Consider the following 18,038-nt stretch of genomic DNA (forward strand, 5'->3'; position numbering starts at 1 on the left):
TAAAAAAGAAGCTGGTTGATTTGCTTCGTAAAAAATATGTGCCAATGTTATTGTAAACATTAACAACCATTCCATGCTTAAATTTAAACCTATCAAATTAAAAAAAAAATACTTATGTAGCTTAACTATTATAACTATTTATACTATACTAGTAGCCGGCGTTGCTGGGGGTTATCCTTAGGAGATAGACATATACATATATACATATATAGTAGTGAAAATCTTATCAAAATCCGTTCCGTAGTTTAGGAGAACTGAGCGAACAAACAGACAGACAGCAACTTTATTTTATTAGTCAATGTTTTTAAAAACACTAACACTATCAAATATGAATGTATACAGTTTGTTTATAACAAAACCTTTTTTGATATAGTAAAATTTGGTTAGTTTCGTACTAGAAGATTAATTGTCTGAAAAATACCCATGGACATGGACTAATATGACCTTTAAACTTCTGCTACTGACAGATATCAGTAATAAAACATGTATGCATAATATTACAATCTACAGCAGTAGTTTTGACAATCGCTAAGGAAACGACAGCTTACATTCTGAATTGATGGATTATTAATGTATTAAAAACGGCGTAGAAACCTTGACAAGAACTGAACCAAATGCCAATCATTTCAGCGATGAATACTTATTATTATTTCTCAATAAAATGCGGAAAAAATGTAATTGCCATAAAGGGCATAGGTGGTGCGGCATGCAACGCCGTGCATCGTTCAAGGGGCCTGACCTAGTAACTGGTACACAGAGGAATATGCAGTGTCCGTTGAGAAGAAACTAAAATAAATAAACACTAGCTTTACCATCCGACTACTTAAAATTTTCCACGCACATTTTTATTGAACCATGGAAAGAACAAACTATTCTGCGTCTTGTTTTATTTTTTGAGTGTTGAAATTGAAGTTCTGTAAATACCACACATAAAAAGCAGTGCAAAGTTTGTAAGACCAAGTCACCGATTTACTCAGAGCCAGAATGTTAAAAACTGACGTTAACTCAAATTTATTACAAATAGACTGCTATGATTCCAGAGACATCACATTAATATTTTTAATATAATATTTTTATCGGTTTATATTTATGTATTTTTAAGACACAATCCACGTTGAAAAATGTTGATCACTTGGTAACCCATGTAGAGACGTTCTCGAGGAGCGCAATAGCACAATACCAAATTGAGACATTTTAAGTTAAATAATTAATAAACTTTTGTAGAAAACCCGTTAAAACCCGTTTAACCTGAAAAGCCGTTGTCACCAGCGAGAACGGCTGAATCGAGTGTCCCCGCATAGGAATAAACAAGCATTGACTGCTGACATAGTCACCATCGGAATAAGAATTCAGCCGTTGTCACCAGCGACAACGGCTGAATCGAGCGTCCCGCAAGGAATAAACAAGGATTGACTGCTGGCATGGTCACCATAGGAATAAGAATTCAGCCGTTGTCACCAGCGACAACGGCTGAATCGAGCGTCCCGCAAGGAATAAACAAGGATTGACTGCTGGCATGGTCACCATAGGAATAAGAATTCAGCCGTTGTCACCAGCGACAACGGCTGAATCGAGCGTTTCAGATTACCCAGATTTTGTGCTTTATACTCCTTAGTTTTGATATAAAAGTAGCATCTGACTGACAGTACCTAATCTAACACGTCATGTTGAGGACAGTGTCAAAGTATTGAACAACCCAATTAGGAAAGATAACCTATATGTTTATTTTCGTTGATAGCAACCACTTAGGGCAATACAAAAAAGGCTCATTTTTTTAAAACCAACATTTGACTTCATCAACTGATGCAAGGTTAATTAAGCGTTTAGATTATTATTTTTTAAATCATCATCTTTTTCTTTCCCATATGGTTTGTAGGGATTTTATAAACATAATTTCATCTAATAAAGCATGTCAGGTCTAACTAAAAAATGTAGTATAGTCGAAAATTGAATTTTGTACATAAATGCTAGTAATACATGCTATACTAAAAAAACTAAACCAAGAAAAGGAAAAAACCCAACGTAAAAGAATTTTCGAAATTATAAAATAATTTAATTTTTCCGCCTTTCAAAATAGACGAGTACTTCTGTGAACAATAGACCTCGCGTTCAAAACATCATGTTTCTAATTTTATAATTTAAAAAAAAATTATCTTATTAATTAATCATTACTTATTTTATTAATGTTATTAATTAATTAAAACCAAATTATTCTCGAATTTATAAGATTTCAATGTAAATACTACTTAATTGTAAACAATAATAATATTTATAAGGTTACATTTAAAAAAAAAACAAATAGGGAATTATACAATGTGTACAAAAAACGTTAATATCTCAATAACATATCTTTTTTCAAACTTTCTTTAGGCGGGCGGGAAGGTACTATAATACTGAAAAATGGGTTCACATAAATTGTAAGATTTCAAATTTGAAAAGAGAATCTTTACTGAACCTTTTTGAAACCAAACAAATAAACAAATTTAGAGACAGACAAAATGCAAATCAACCGGGACTATAATATTATATTTATACATATGAAAACGTATCAATGATTTAACAATAACATGTTAAAATTACTTAACCGAATTGAAATAACACGATAAAAGCATTATACTCGTAATTAGAAATCCCATGTGCCTTGTGAAATGCACACACATAAATTAATATATCAATTATTATTATTTATTTATCAACTAAGGCTAACAACTTTTTACACTGTGTGACAATTTTGAAATATTGAACGAACTAATAATATTAATAATAAATTGTTCTTGAAACTTTCGAAATCCCACAACTGGAATGATATTTCAACTTAATATCTAATGAAAGGTAACTAAATATGAAATATTGTATTCCTTCACATAAATATTATAGTGATAATATTTTGTTGAATAATGAAATATTTGGACAAATATCTGAAGACCAAATAAGCGTAATGGTCGTATTTGACTCGGTAGATTACGGGTTTGATTCCCGACGAAGTTTGCACAATAGTTAGTGTTGTGACGGTTACTATCAGCTATCGTGATTGATTCACTCTAAATTGCGTCTTCTTCTACTAACATTCTGAATGGCGTAGCGCTAACAGGTTGACTTTGTATCCGAAGGTTTCAACGACTTTTGCGAAAACGCGTTTATTATTACACCTCCGCAAATAATATCCAAATATGACATATGCCGCGAGGAAAATAATATCCTCGTAGTTTATATTACTTTTAAAAAGTATATATTTTAAACAAATTAATACAATTGAAGTTTGTTTATAACAAACTTCAATTAATTTGTTGGTACATAATACATCGACTTATAAATTTATATTATATTATGTTGAATTTTGAAAAGACTGAGTACATTATTATTATTTTTTAATGATAAACTAATGTGTATAAGACAAGGTTTTTATGCACAGCACAAATGATAATAAATTATTATAAGCAATAATTAGTCGCCTGTAATATCAATACAAATTGAAAGTATCTCCCGAGTAAAAATAAATGCCGCTGACGGGAATTGAACCCGCGCCCTCTGATGTCGGGTCAGACGCTCTGGACCACTGAACCACGTCGGCTTTTTTCCAACCCGCCAAATAATTCAATATGTACTAGTACTTTAATCAACAATTACATTAATTTGTAATTTATAGAATTTTATTCTTGATTCTAAGTGACTAATTTAATTGATTGTGATAAATCCAACTACTTTTGTAAATTAAACTTAGTTGTCATCATACTTTGGAATAACATAATTTAATATATTTAAATAAAAATGAACATGTTCGTTTGTTCAAGTCTTAAATCTTCGAAAGTTAAAAATAAAAATAAATAATGTAATTATACAATATCTATATATTACGTATTATTTATAACGGATGTGTATAAATAATACTTAACATTCTAAAAAGTGTACGTAATTCTAAAATTTAGAAAAAGCGTATTAATCAAAAATAGTGTAAAAATACCTCCTAAGTAGTTGATCGAGGTTCGATTCTCGGCGTGGCATTTAAAAAAATATATTATTTTAAATATTTTCATATTTAGGTAAGTAAACACTTTTATTTAAAAAAAAATTAAGGAAAAATCTTTATATTTCCTGATTTTTCACGGGTCTGCTCTAGTTAGAAATAAAATTTGAAAGATAAAATCGTTTTAGTCACTTTTTGTAAATAAATAATGTAAAATAGTAATAAGTTTTTGAATAGAATAAGTGTAAAACTTCATGGCACTTGTTTCGTTTATCTTATATTATGAAAACTTTAATAAATGTAAACATTATAATATGTACAATTGTGAGTGTTTTAAATCACTTGGAGGCCTTCGATTAAAATAATAATCGAACAAACTCTCGATGATGAAAAACGCTCCAGTCGAGATTCTTGCGGGTGACCTTGCTTGCATACAGAATGCAAGCCCTCTCTTTCAAGGGCATTAAACTTTTAATTTACGACGAAACAAAAAAATGTTTAGAGGCGTTCAGAATAGAAGCGACTTTGAGAATAAAGGCGTTTAAAAAATTCAGTCGAACTTTCATTTGTGAGATTCTTCCCAGAAATATAAATATTTTTGGCAAGTGCTTTGTTCTTAACACTATGTTAAGTTTAACTAATTTGATGCTTTTCTAATTTTTGGGATGTAATGTTTTTTTCAAATATCACCTCAAAGTGTTAATACTTTTGGCAACTTTTGAACACCACTACCACTTAAGCCAAATCCTTATTGGATGGTACCGAAATTTATTCGTATATTAACTGCTGTAAAGTTTTATAATATTATCCAATTTTAGAGATGTGAATGTGTTTGCCTGAGTGGCAAATAAAAGTTGACAGAATGTATTGTCATCGACAACAAGTCTATCTGCGTTTCAGCTCAATCGGATTTCGAGAGGTGGGTTAAATTCCGCTTTCAAAATTCCATTATTCATTCAAGAAAACCAAATTGAAATTCCAATTAAAAGAGAAGGAAAATAATGATTTTTTTTTCCTCAATAATATTGTGAAACGCGTCGGACAAACTCAAATAAACCATATTTTATGTCCAGTATAACATCATTAATAAAAATATATGCATATAGGAAGGTACAATGTACATAGCTTATTTAACTTAAAACAAAAAACAAACAATTGTGGAAATTTGAGTAAAACGTTAATCTCTTGTTTTATTTAGGCAAAAGTATTAGGATGTTGTGAAAATCCTTGCGCGTATTCAAGCTCTAAAAAAGTAAATTACAAAATGTGAAAAATATGTATTTTTTGTTTGTTATTTATTTGTAATCTTAAAAGAAATTTTAAACAAGCGTACACAAGCGAAAAATGAATATAATTATTTTAATAATATTATACATATTACTGTTTTTAGGAATGCGCGATAAAGTTAATCTGTTAATTATTGTCTGTTATGTGAAAAAAATATTATTATGCACACAAGTAAACGTTATTTTAAGTCGTTGTTCACATTAAAAACATACGTAAAATATTTTTCAATCCACAATACGTAATGTAAATTTTATTGTAATGTAAACTATTTTACCAGCGACAATATTGTAACTTCTTTGAGGAAGCTAAATTTATTTCCCATTGACTGCAATGGTTGATTTATTTAATTTTAAATGAAATGTCACCTCGAATTTTTGGGGTAATTGTCGTTAATATTGTGGAGTTTTAAACTATTTTCATATATTTTTTTAATAACAGAAAAATGAATCTTTAAACACTATTAATCAGGAATTTTAGCTGTAAAATATTGCTTACAGTAAATAAATAATAACATTATTTTGGCCTACCTCTTTATCGTCGATGTTGGCGTCTGTTCACTGACGAAAGAAGTTCAAATTTGTCGATAACAAACAAACACTCAATTAATGTTTTCAAATTTTTTACACTAATTGCCCGATTAGCACAATAGTTGGTGTTAAATAATGAATTATTACCGTAGTGCAAATAATGAACCTAGAAGGTGTTATTCACGAGGGCGCGAACTTTTTCAAACTGAATCGATTGCTAGGAGAACCAGCGGTTAAATAGATGCCATAACAAGGAAACTGTTACAATAATTTTTTTCTCCTTCGGAGCGCTTTGATGTGTCTTAGGTTGTATCATGAAGTGACTCTTGGGATATGTTCCAGCGCTTTGTCACTTGTTGTGACTGCGTTAACTGCATGTACTGTTCGTAATATTTTCGTATTTATATTATAAAATTCAGCCGGTTCGAAATACACTCGCTCTCTTCGTTAGGCGACTAGTGCGCTGCCCGACAAATGTGCCAACAATTTATACACTCTGCAATAATTGTTAATCTACCACAGATTAGGTTCGCAATTGCAAGGACACCGCAAAGCGCCTGGCAAATCAAAGGCTAGTCATTGAAAATGCACGACCGTATCCCGGTATCTTCGTCCACACAAAGTATGTAATTCACTCCCTTTTCAGATGCATCAATTTTGAATTCACCCGCGGACCGAAATATTTAAACCTCGGTTTAACTCGACTGACTGCATGTCCGCGAAAGATTAATCTCGGCAACCAATTAAACACATCGATTTTCAGGAGTTCAACTGGGGTTTGTGTTTAAACCTCGGTTCAAACGATAGTACTGAAAGGATTTTAAGTGTTTTCGCTTGTAGAAATGTTCCCGCTGAGCCGTGCCATGATTAATGAGCAGGAATAAATCCTTTGCATTTTTTATGTGAGGCTTAAATTCAAACAAGGGCATGCATTATTTTACCCGGAAAAATAAATCTCTCATTAAATTTTATATCCTTTTTAGATTTTTTTTATCAATTCATTTTAAATTTAAGAACAGTAATTGGTTTGTGACCGCAAGATAATTCGCAAAAAAAACATTATTTTTAAAGTTGTTTCAAAATTACCTGAAATTTTGAAGAATTGTTCAAATTCTGTGGAACAACTGGATCTTTTGAAAAAATTACATTTAATAAAACTCTATCTAATAATATTGATTGATAACCCAAGATGATATTAAAAATTATAAGAAAAAATGAATATCTATGTGTAGTGATTCCTGCCATTATTTAGTAGTATCTACCCATGCACCTAAAAGGACCTGGATGGAGATATTCAAGGACAATTTGAAGCCACTGTGTGAGGGAGAGGGGGGGGGGTGTATGAAAATAACAAAACCTACCTAATTTTTTTAATCACATATCCCATTCCTTTATATAACTTCATTAACAGCCCAAAACTAAAATTTTAATAGTTCATTATGCACCACAACAAATCACTTCAAAATTTGTCATACAAGATGGCTGCCAGGCAATTTCCTCTCACCTTAGATTTGGCTTCAATGCCATTCAAAGAAAATCTTTCCGGCCTTTCGAAGAAAAAGTACTTATTTCGAGGTAAAACAAAAATTAGTCTAGTCTAGTCTAGTCTAGTCTAGTCTAGTCTAGTCTAGTCTAGTCTAGTCTAGTCTAGTCTAGTCTAGTCTAGTCTAGTCTACCTGTCTAGTCTACTAGTCTCCCTGCAACTCGCGTTCAAAAATGAATGTTTCTGATTTTCTCTTATTTAATAAATCAAAACCAAAATTTCGTTTGTAATCGTAAGATTTGTAAGTAGGTACTTAAATTCTTAGCTTTTTAATTATAAACTATAACAGCCTAACTGATAAAAAAAAACACTTCCCGACCGTTAAACAGTGTTTTAGATACACAATGACTAAAGACTACAATTTATGTTTCGAATTCTTATTGATAAAATATGTATTTAACTAGCTGCCATAGAGCTGGCAACGTCACATTTTAGCGGACTGACACAAGCGGTTCCCAAAAAAGTTAGTTCATTATTGAAAAAAGTAGGTTATTCCTAATTTAAGAAGAATTCCATGAGAGTGATGTTTTTTTAATAACAGCGCCTTTGAAGTGATTTTTCACGAAAACGGCGCTATATAAATTAGCCAAATATTATTATTATAAATGCCTTATTTATGTGTATATAAATCAATTTCGTAAACAACGAATCCTTAATGACAATTTTTTAGATTATTCTCATGGAATTACTAGCATAATTTTTCAATTTTATAAACGAGATACAAAGTTGTGACAGATTGCAGATTGTCTAAACAAAACAGTAAAATATATGTGATTTTTTTCGTGTTTGCAATTAAAGTATTCCAATTTATAAATATTATATTTGTTTTTACGACATATTAAAAATGAAGAAATACTTGTCTAGCACATTTAAAATACCTTGAAAATATTCCGAAATGCGATGAGAAATTTCTAGTTTCAAAATATACTACAAATTAACTATACTCTTGTGTATAACTCAATGTGTATGGCTTTTATGGCTGTTAAATATCAGTTAAGTCAATTTTAGTTAATTATTAAGGTTTTCACATACACGGTTGTTTATCAATTGTATAAAATTTAGCCCACTTTATTAGTAACATTTTTTTTCATGTAGGGAAATAAACAAGTTATCCAAAGAAATGACGCGATCTGACAGACAATTATTCTTTTTACATTTTTTCAGGCTATTAGGTACCATAATATTGATTATTCCGATTTAAAAGCTCGTAGTAGTTAGTATTCGAACTCTAGCTGGATAAAAAGGTAGTATCCAACACGGCTACCATCTCGAACTGGAACCGGAACGTAAAAAATAAATTTACAAGCACATGAAATCCAAAATGGTCGCTGAGCTCAGTCCCCAATACAACATATAATTTTCCCACGCGGATTTTGAAATCGGGACCACTCGGTTCAGAATCAACCACTGACCTTTTAACTCAGCCACATAGGTCGTCATATTCTGTGTATCATGATGAAATAAATAACAACACTATGTAACAATAAAATAACCAATTTACTCAATGCTAATTCTTAGGAAATACTTTTGACGCGAGAAAGTTTTATTATTATTGGTGCAAACCATGTTTTTCAGCACTACCACTGTGACAGCACATAATAATTCTGTAGTCATTAGTACTAAAGGGGGATACCCTACGGTACTCAATGATTCACATGTGGCCACTCGCTCATTCAATAGACTATTCCGTTTAAACTGATTTACATATATACTTCACGGAGTAAATAGTACACGCATATCAGAATAGAGACTACGTCACGATCTTGCGTGGATAGAGGAATGGATGCCATGTTACATCTTTACTTAGGTCTCTTTGGTTCATTACTATTATGGATAACTTGGGGAAAGCTCATACAAACACCCACTGGTACACAAACATACCATAAGATTTAAAGAAGGAAAAGGCATAAAAACTCCTCGAATATTAAATAAATACGTAAGCCGTACTCATTATTTATAAAATCCATAAAAAATTTAAATTTGAAAAAAATGAGAGACTGTGCCTTAAAATGATAAAGCTGTAGCTAATGTATAAAAATTTCATGTATCCTTGAATTTTATTAATGTATCTGCCTAAATAACTTGTTTTTAGTAGAATACAGACAAGCTGCCATATGACAGCTTTATGGGACTACCACAAATTTGTACAAATTGTTTTTATTTACTTAATAAATATTGAAAAAAAACACTGTTGCCTTACCATGTTGATGTTTTGGGATTTCCTAAATCGCGTAATCCGGGAGAAATTAAAAATTCGAAGAAGAAATTTATTAAACAGTTGAAATATGTATAGAAACTTACTGTACACATTTATAGGGTAATCAGTAATGATTCGTAGTATTTTGTGGCCCCAGTCAGCGCGGTTTGTGTTTTCCCAAGAGTTGTATGCGGTGTATGTCAAATGATCATAAGTTTTTCAAGCAGCATTTGTAAAAGTCCAATCAAAATGAATTTATGAAAATGACCTGGAATTGCTTGAACAATAAATTTACAAATAGAGACATTCATGCTGACGTATTTACTATTAGTTACTATCGTTACAGAAGTTCACTGTATCATATGTGGGCGTTGTCATCAGGAGTCAGGATCCTACCCAGGCATCTGAGTTCAATTCTTCGACTGACTAAGTCCTACATCACGATCCAAGCAACATTTTCCGTTTACTGTGATGGTATTAGGAGGTTATCAAATTATGGTCATGTTGTTCTTAAGAAGGGAATGTTTGTCCAGCCGAGGAATTGAACACACTACGCCTGGGTGGGACCCAAACGCGATGTCAACTCGGCCACCGACCGGTCTATATATTGGTCGTTGCTTGCGTTGGCATCCAACGTTCGCCGCCAATTTGTCCGGCCAACCGATTATTGTCGGTTTTTTTACAGCGTTTACACTTTGGCGGGTTGGTGCCAACGTTGGCCCAACATGCATTATGGGCTTTACCATACTGCTGGAACGAAACGGAATGTGTATCACGTGACCCGCGCTGGCTGTACCCAATTACTGTTAACTGTTACCGTTACTGCAACGTGTGATCGATACTATATTTTTCGTTTTTAATTGAAAAAAATGTTCATTTGAAATCAAAATGACATTTACATTTTTTATCCATAAAAATGCTCAGGAATCACCATATATATTTAAGTCTATATCAATTATTTAAAATGGGTTGTTTCAAAGATTTTTAAATATTCATCAAATTTCAAAGTTAATAAATATGCAAGTTCTTTGAAAGTCATATTCAAGTTATATTACTATCCAAATACTGTGAAAATGATCGGCTCAAATAAAAGAGAAATAATAACGGAGTTTGAATAGAACACACACAGAACTTGAATTTTAACTTCGAAATTTTTCAAATTCACATTAAACGACACGTAAGTTTTATATTTCTTAATAATCAAACAATCTGTGAACTTAATAATTGGTTAGTTTTTTTAATCAATCTCTTCTCTGTATCTTATACCTGTTAGTATTAACATGTTAACCGGGCGGTACGTATAAATACGTCAAACGTAAACAGTATCGGGTACGGGTAGGACACGTGAATACGTCCTTGAAATATATGTTGCGCCCTGGAACGAGCGGGACGTATATTTCCGAGCATATTACACGGAAATTGAGTTTTTAATTTTTACATATTATAATTTTTTAAACTCAATGTTTTTCTTTTATCTGTGTGCTTTTGTTTATTGTTCTCTAATTAAAATCTTTTTTATATTTTTTGTAATCTCTATAATTGTTTGTAAAATTTCTAGTTTTTTAATTCGATGTTTTTATTTTTACAATGCATAAATGAAAAAAAATAATAATATGAAATTACGTCCTCCGGGCGTGACGTACTAATACGTCCTAGTGAAGGAGTTCGCGCCCGTTATATGCTGCGTAATTCCCCGGTTAACAGGTTAAGACTGTCTAATGTTCTAGAAATAAATAAATAATAATTTAATATTCGTAGCTAGGTGGCTCAAACAATGTGGTCGCGGTGTAGTTATAATATAGAGAGATTTTCAAGATCACGAGTAATCCACTTCAAATAACAAATTTCATTAAAAAAATTTAGGGAGTTTTAAAACATTCACATATAAAAATAACATTTTTTGGTAGTTTCACATACATGCAACTAAGCATTTTAACCACTAGCGTGCCAAGAAATCCACCGTGGATTTCTGACTTGTACCTCATACCTGATGAGTCGGCAGGAAAATCCGTAGCAGATTTGCTGGTACCTCACCGCACTAGCCTCTATTTTATCGTATTTGAACCTTAAAAAATACTCGTCGCATACTGAAATATATTTTATTCGCTTGGCAAGGAAATAATATATCTTATTATTATTCTAGCTTATCGTTTCGTCACTTCCAAATATATTTATTTTGTTTGTGAAAAAGCGCGTAGCAAAATTCCGTATGAAATATCACAATTTCGATTTACTGTCATAGTACTGTATTCATTTACAGGAAAGCCTCATATAGCAAAAAAATATATAAAAAATAAATTATATAACAACAGCTCAAGATTATTATAATAGACTATTTTTGTATGTCTTCATTAGACTATATTTTTTAATAACATTGGAAAAAAATATCTATGAATATAAGTAGATATCCTGGGGAACTACATGGGATAGATGTATATAACATATATTTTATAAATATATAAAAAAATTATCTGATAAGAATGAAAAATATACAAAAATAAAATTTATATACAAAAATAAAAGTTTTTACTAAAATAATCAGCTAGCGTACGGCGGCCGATTGGTATTTATCCCTAGAACACTAAGGAGTAATGGGTTTGACAGATTACGGTATTGGCATCATGGCTAACAGTTTATTTTTATTATTATTGAATTTTGATATGCTGATATCGGCCAAGCCACGAGAATATAGCGCGATTATAGCGTGATGTATCACAGGCTTAAGTACTAGGTCGCGGTAAGGCATTCCAAGGGTTAAAACACTTATTGTCGATTCTAGATAATTAATTATATAAAGAAAAAATATAATTATGTATATCTGACATCATCTCATAGCCAAATGAGGTTGAACTGGAGAATGTCTAAGACGCATAATATTGTTTTTATTTATTTATTAGCACACTTTTATTTTTATTATACTTTTATAGTGACGTATTGCCCATCTCACTAGGTGTGGAACGCCTGTGTTGAGATGGCAATTTACATAGTGGTTGTTAATAACATAAAATCAGTATTTTTTGTTTTTTTTTTTTAAATTATACAATTCAAGAATAAATATTCAATTCAATAATAATTTTTAGTAATTAATTAATAAAGTTTCTGTTTGACCAAAAGGCGTATTATACATACATACACAGTAGGCACAATTTTTAGTATGTTATGAAATAGTTCAATGTAAATTTTTATTGGAGGTAATCAATGATTTTATTTTTAAATAAAGTTTTGATTTGTGTATTTCTAATGTCAATAGGTAGAGAATTGAATAGGTTAATAGCATTGTATTTGAAGATTTTTTGTCCATAAGAAGTTTGACAAACTGGGATGTTAAAAGATTTTACATCTGAATATCTCAAGGCTCTAGTGCTTGTTCGTTCTTCAAACATATGGGTATTTTTAAATTGATGAAGCTGGATATTTTTTGAATATACTTTTTTCAGGTTTGGAACATTAAGGACGGGTTGTTTCGGAGAATTTGAATAATTCATCAAATTTCAACGTTCATTTTCGGGTTCTGTGAAAAACTTATTCAAATTCTGTTATTATATCATTGTAGGCTAGTTGCTTGACAAGACTGAAATAAAAACAGAACTTGAAAAAATCTTTCACAGAACTTGAAAATGAACGTTGAAATTTGATGAATTGTTCAAATTCTCCGAAACATCCCGTCCTTAGTGTCTTAAAAATAAAATCAGTATTTGTTCTTAATGGGACTTTTAGAATAACCTTCAGAATTATTTTTTGAATCTTTGCTAATGGCTCCAGACAAGTATGTGTGGCACTACCCCAACTGACAATACCATATTCAAGAGACGATTGAACAAGAGCACAGTAAACTTGTTTCAGTTGTTTTTTTATTTAAAATATCCCAAACATTTTTAAAGAAATATTTGAGTTTCCTCAGTTTTGTCGTTAGGTTTGCAATATGTACATTCCATTTAAGAAGATCGTCTATTTGAATACCAAGATATTTAATAGTATCAACTCTACTTATAGAAGGACAAGTACATGGGGTTATTACGGGGTTGCAGCTGTGCAGTTTGAGGCTTTGTTGCGACGGTATGAGCTTATTTGATATTCGAAATGTTAAAAATTATGTTTTGTCTGTATTCAAGGTTAGTATGTGAGCATCAAGCCAATTTTTAACAATACGAAGGCCATTTTCTGCCGTTTTACAGACTTCATCCCAAGATTTAGCATAAAATAGCAAAACAGTATCATTGGCAAAAGTTGTGATTTGTCCACAAATTTGTAGGTTGCATAGATTATTAATATATATTAAGAATAATAGGGGTCCTAAAATGCTACCTTGTGGGACGCCACAGACCGTTTTTTGAGGACGACTATAGGTACTGTTTATTTTAACGCATTGCGTTCGATCTGTTAGATAACTACAGAATAATTGCAGGACTGAGTCTGATAATCCTATCCTCTTAAGTTTATCTAAAAGTATTTTATGATTCACAGTGTCAAACGCCTTTGCAACATCTACGAAAATTGCTAAACATTTATTTCCTTTGTCTACATTACTTATTATGAAGTCTGTAACGTTGGTGATGGCATCGGAGGTTGATAAATTTTTGCGAAAACCAAACTGGTTTGCTGATAATATTTTACTAGAGTCAATGTAAGTAGTCAGTTGATCTCTTAGTAGTCCTTCAACAATTTTTGAGAGTGCACTTAGAACACAAATTGGTCTATAATTAGTAATTTCAGTTTTTTTTCCACCTTTAAAAATTGGAGTGATAATACCTTGCTTTAATACATTAGGGAAACAACCTTGAGAGAAGCTCTTATTGATTAGAAATTTAAGGGGAAAGGCTATATGAGATTTCAGCGATTTTAATAGTTGGCTTGGAATTTTGTCATCTCCAGGTGATGTCCTCCCTTTCGGTGAGTCTATTTCTTTAATTATATCCTCGATTAATACCTCTTTTAGAGAGAATTTTTTCAAAGTTTCTTTTGGGAGATCATCTGATGATGGCATTTTAAAGCTGCAGTTGATGTTTTCTTTCATTTTACCAGCTAGTTTCGATCCAACGTTTGTAAAAAAAGTATTTGCATGATCGGCAATTGTCTTCGGGTCCGAGTCAAAAGTCACACTCTGAGTATCAATTGTGAGTTCCTCAATTTGACCTTTAAATTGTTTTGCATAAGTTATCTCATTAAGAATTTGCCAAATCTTTCTGGAGTCATTATTACATTGCATAATTTTTCTTGAGTAGTATTTATTCTTTGCATGTTTAATTAGTTTAGTACATATATTTCTATATTTCTTGTAGAATGTAGTAAGTAAGTAATTATTTGGATCATTTCTGACTTCTTTGTGTATGGCGTCTCTTTTCCTAATACATTTTAATAGTCCAGGTGTAATCCATGGTTTTGTGATTGTATTTTTTTTCTTCGGTAGCTCTATGAGATTGGTGTGTAGATTTATTTGGTTTTGAATAAAATTGGTGAAATAATTCCATGCCGTATCACTATCGGTAATTGTGTACAAATGTTCCCATTTTTCTTCTTTTATGTTGAGTACAATTGTATTCCAGTCGATTCTTTTTTTTATGATTGGTACATTCACGGTTTCACTTTTTCTTCTATTTTCATTTCCGACTTCCAATATTGTAGAGTAGTGGTCTGTTACTGTGGATTCATATAATATAGTATTTATGGGTAGTTTAGTTCTACCTATTATATGGTCGATGCAAGAAAGAGTTTCTTCAGTGACTCTAGTAGGTTTGTTGATGTAACTAACAAGACCGTAGTAGCTTATTGTATTAAGGTAATCATCTCTTTGAGGATGACCATTTTCTAGAATATTTATGTTTGTGTCTCCAATTACAAACAGCGTACTACAGTGTTTTAGTTTAAATAACAAAGTTTCTAGTGCAGTAAGGACGTTAGTAATATTGGGTGCGGATGGGGATCTATAAATAGCTAATATATTAATCCCTGAAGTAGTTTTTAAGTGTAGACAATTGGATTCATTGATTTTAATTTCTTTGGTAGTAGTTTTCAGATTGTTTTTAACGTAAACTATAATTCCATCATTTTGTTTAATATTATATGAAGTATTGATGCAATAGTAGCCTTCTATATTTTTTGGCGTGTAAACATTTTTAATCCAACATTCTGTTAGGATCATAATATCAAATTCAATGTTTAATTGTTTTATGTTTATAAGAAATCCTTCGAAGTTTTTATTGATGCTTCTTATATTTTGGTGTATTATTTTCAAGTTATTTTTTAGACATAGTTTTATGTTGCTCGTGTTTGTAGTGACAGTTTCATTTTCAAGTAGATGGTTTGTGAATTTATCCAGATCGGTATCCATTTTGAGTAAATTATGTATGTCGATGATAAAGTAAGGTTTTAAATTGTTAATAAATCTCTTTCGTGTTTTACGTTTATTATTTTAGATTCGGTTGTCTTCCTTGTAAAAACTTTCCCATTTTTGAACCAGGTATATTGGTGGTTATATTATGAATTTATATATTAGTTATATTATATTATGCATTCGAACAATTCATTTTTGGAAAACAGAGTTTCCCAAACATTAGAACATCGCAATATTATATTTATTTGTGAAAATGTTATATTTTTTAGATAAATTTTTGAAATGCTATGATTGTATTATACTAACGCAGACCCGTGATAAAACACGGGATAAAAAATTCCACGGTTAAGCATCGAACCTCGATTTACCGCTTAGAAAGCAACTATGCTGACCATTACACCACCAAATATTGTAAGAAATGTGGCATAAATTCATTGTAATATATGTACTGTACGTATTTTAACATTTTAGAATGTTAGGTATACCGGAACTTTTAAAGATTTCAATTATCATCGAAATGCCATTTTTGAATATATTTTTTATTATATAACATTAAAACTAATGTCGTCAATTTATACAAGACCTTTCGACTCCTAGGCTTCAGACAGTCCAATAAATAGTTCGATAAATTTTGCACGAAGTACCTACGTGGAATCATTTCAACGATATTATTTCGTTTGTAGTGGTGTATCGTATCATACCACTACTGCGAAGTAAGAGGGGACTTCAGGTGGGCGTTCTAAACTATTTCTAATCAATTTTAACCACTATCGGTATGCACAAATACATTCAAACATAGCCCTTCAAAATGTTTTTTTTTCGTATAATTTTTATTTTATTTTAGATGAAGTGTATTCGCCAAGCTCAGAATTCACTTGTGTTTTGTAGGACAATTTACAAGGTTTTCCGGTACAGAAAGTATCCCATTTCTACCGATCTTTTTGGTGTTTTCTCTTTCTGAATGTTCTATCCTCTGAGAGCTACCAAATGTTACTTAAAAATTAATTCGAAAAAAAATTAATCCGTAAGAAACAAAGTTTTTTTTACCATAATAAATTATTTTTTTACTAAAAAATTATTTAAAAAAAATATATATGGGTTTGACTGAAGATTGAACCTTCCCCCCAGAGACTAGCTCTTAACTGAGGTGAAATTTTAAAATGTTTTCAAAACTATTTTTCTTTTTCGTTTTTACTGAGGATTGAACCTTCCTCTTCAGAGACTGGAGTCAACCGCGACAACAGCTTTGATAAATCCCGATTGGGTAGGACTGGTTATTTCTGATATTAACTGCTGTAATGTCATCCAATTTTAGATAAATGCGTATATGGCTCCGCGTGAACGCGTGATTTCCACCAAAACAGATAATAGAATGCATTGTCATCAACAAAGAGTCTATCTACCGAGTTAAAGCCTTATCGGATATCTTAAAGTTCATTAATTTCCGCTTCCAAGATTTGGATTAACTCATTACCGAAAACAAAAGTGAAATTCAAATAAATGTATTTAATAATAAATATTCGATATCTAATATTCTTACATTAATTAATTAAAATAGACGTATTTAATAATAAATTTTCGATATCTAATAGATGTATTTAATAATTAATGTTCAATATCTAATATTTTTGAATTCATTCATTCAAATAAATGTTTGATATCTAATATTCTTAAATTCATCCATTCAAATGGATGTATTTAATAATAAATGTTCGATTTCTAATATTTTTGCATTAATTCATTCAAATAGATGTATTTAATAATAGATGTTCGATTTCTAATATTTTTTCATTTATTCATTCAAATAGATGTATTTAATAATAAATGTTCGATTTCTAATATTCTTTCATTCATTGATTAAAATAGATGTATTTAATAATAAATGTTCGATATCTAATATTTCTGTATTCATCCATTCAAATAGATGTATTTAATAATAAATGTTCGATTTCTAATATTTCTGCATTCATTGATTAAAATAGATGTATTTAATAATAAATGTTCGATATTTAATATTTCTGCATTCATTCATTCAAATGGATGTATTTAATAATAAATGTTCGATATCTAATATTCTTAAATTCATTGATTAAAATAGATGTATTTAATAATAAATGTTCGATATCTAATATTTCTGCATTCATTCATTCAAATAGATGTATTTAATAATAAATGTTCGATATCTAATA

The 18,038-nt window shown here is 30.8% G+C and overlaps 1 protein-coding gene and 1 non-coding gene across 4 annotated transcripts in view; both read right to left on the reverse strand.

Annotated features, from left to right (window-relative positions):
* Positions 1 to 6,221, reverse strand: part of e (nonribosomal peptide synthetase ebony) — an 86,973-nt gene extending 80,752 nt beyond the window's left edge. For all 3 annotated transcript variants that reach the window (XM_089646887.1, XM_089646885.1, XM_089646883.1), the window contains exon 1: positions 5,779 to 6,221. The gene's annotated coding sequence lies outside the window, so the exon portion shown is untranslated. The remainder of the gene's footprint in view (positions 1 to 5,778) is intronic.
* Positions 3,499 to 3,571, reverse strand: TRNAS-CGA (transfer RNA serine (anticodon CGA)). The gene has a single exon. It is a non-coding gene; the product is annotated as a tRNA-Ser (tRNA).
* Positions 6,222 to 18,038: the final 11,817 nt, after the last annotated feature.

This window comes from Hesperophylax consimilis, chromosome 25 (genome assembly GCF_061612785.1).
Source record: "Hesperophylax consimilis isolate HC1 chromosome 25, BYU_Hcon_1.0, whole genome shotgun sequence".
NCBI classification, from domain to species: Eukaryota; Metazoa; Arthropoda; class Insecta; order Trichoptera; family Limnephilidae; genus Hesperophylax; species Hesperophylax consimilis.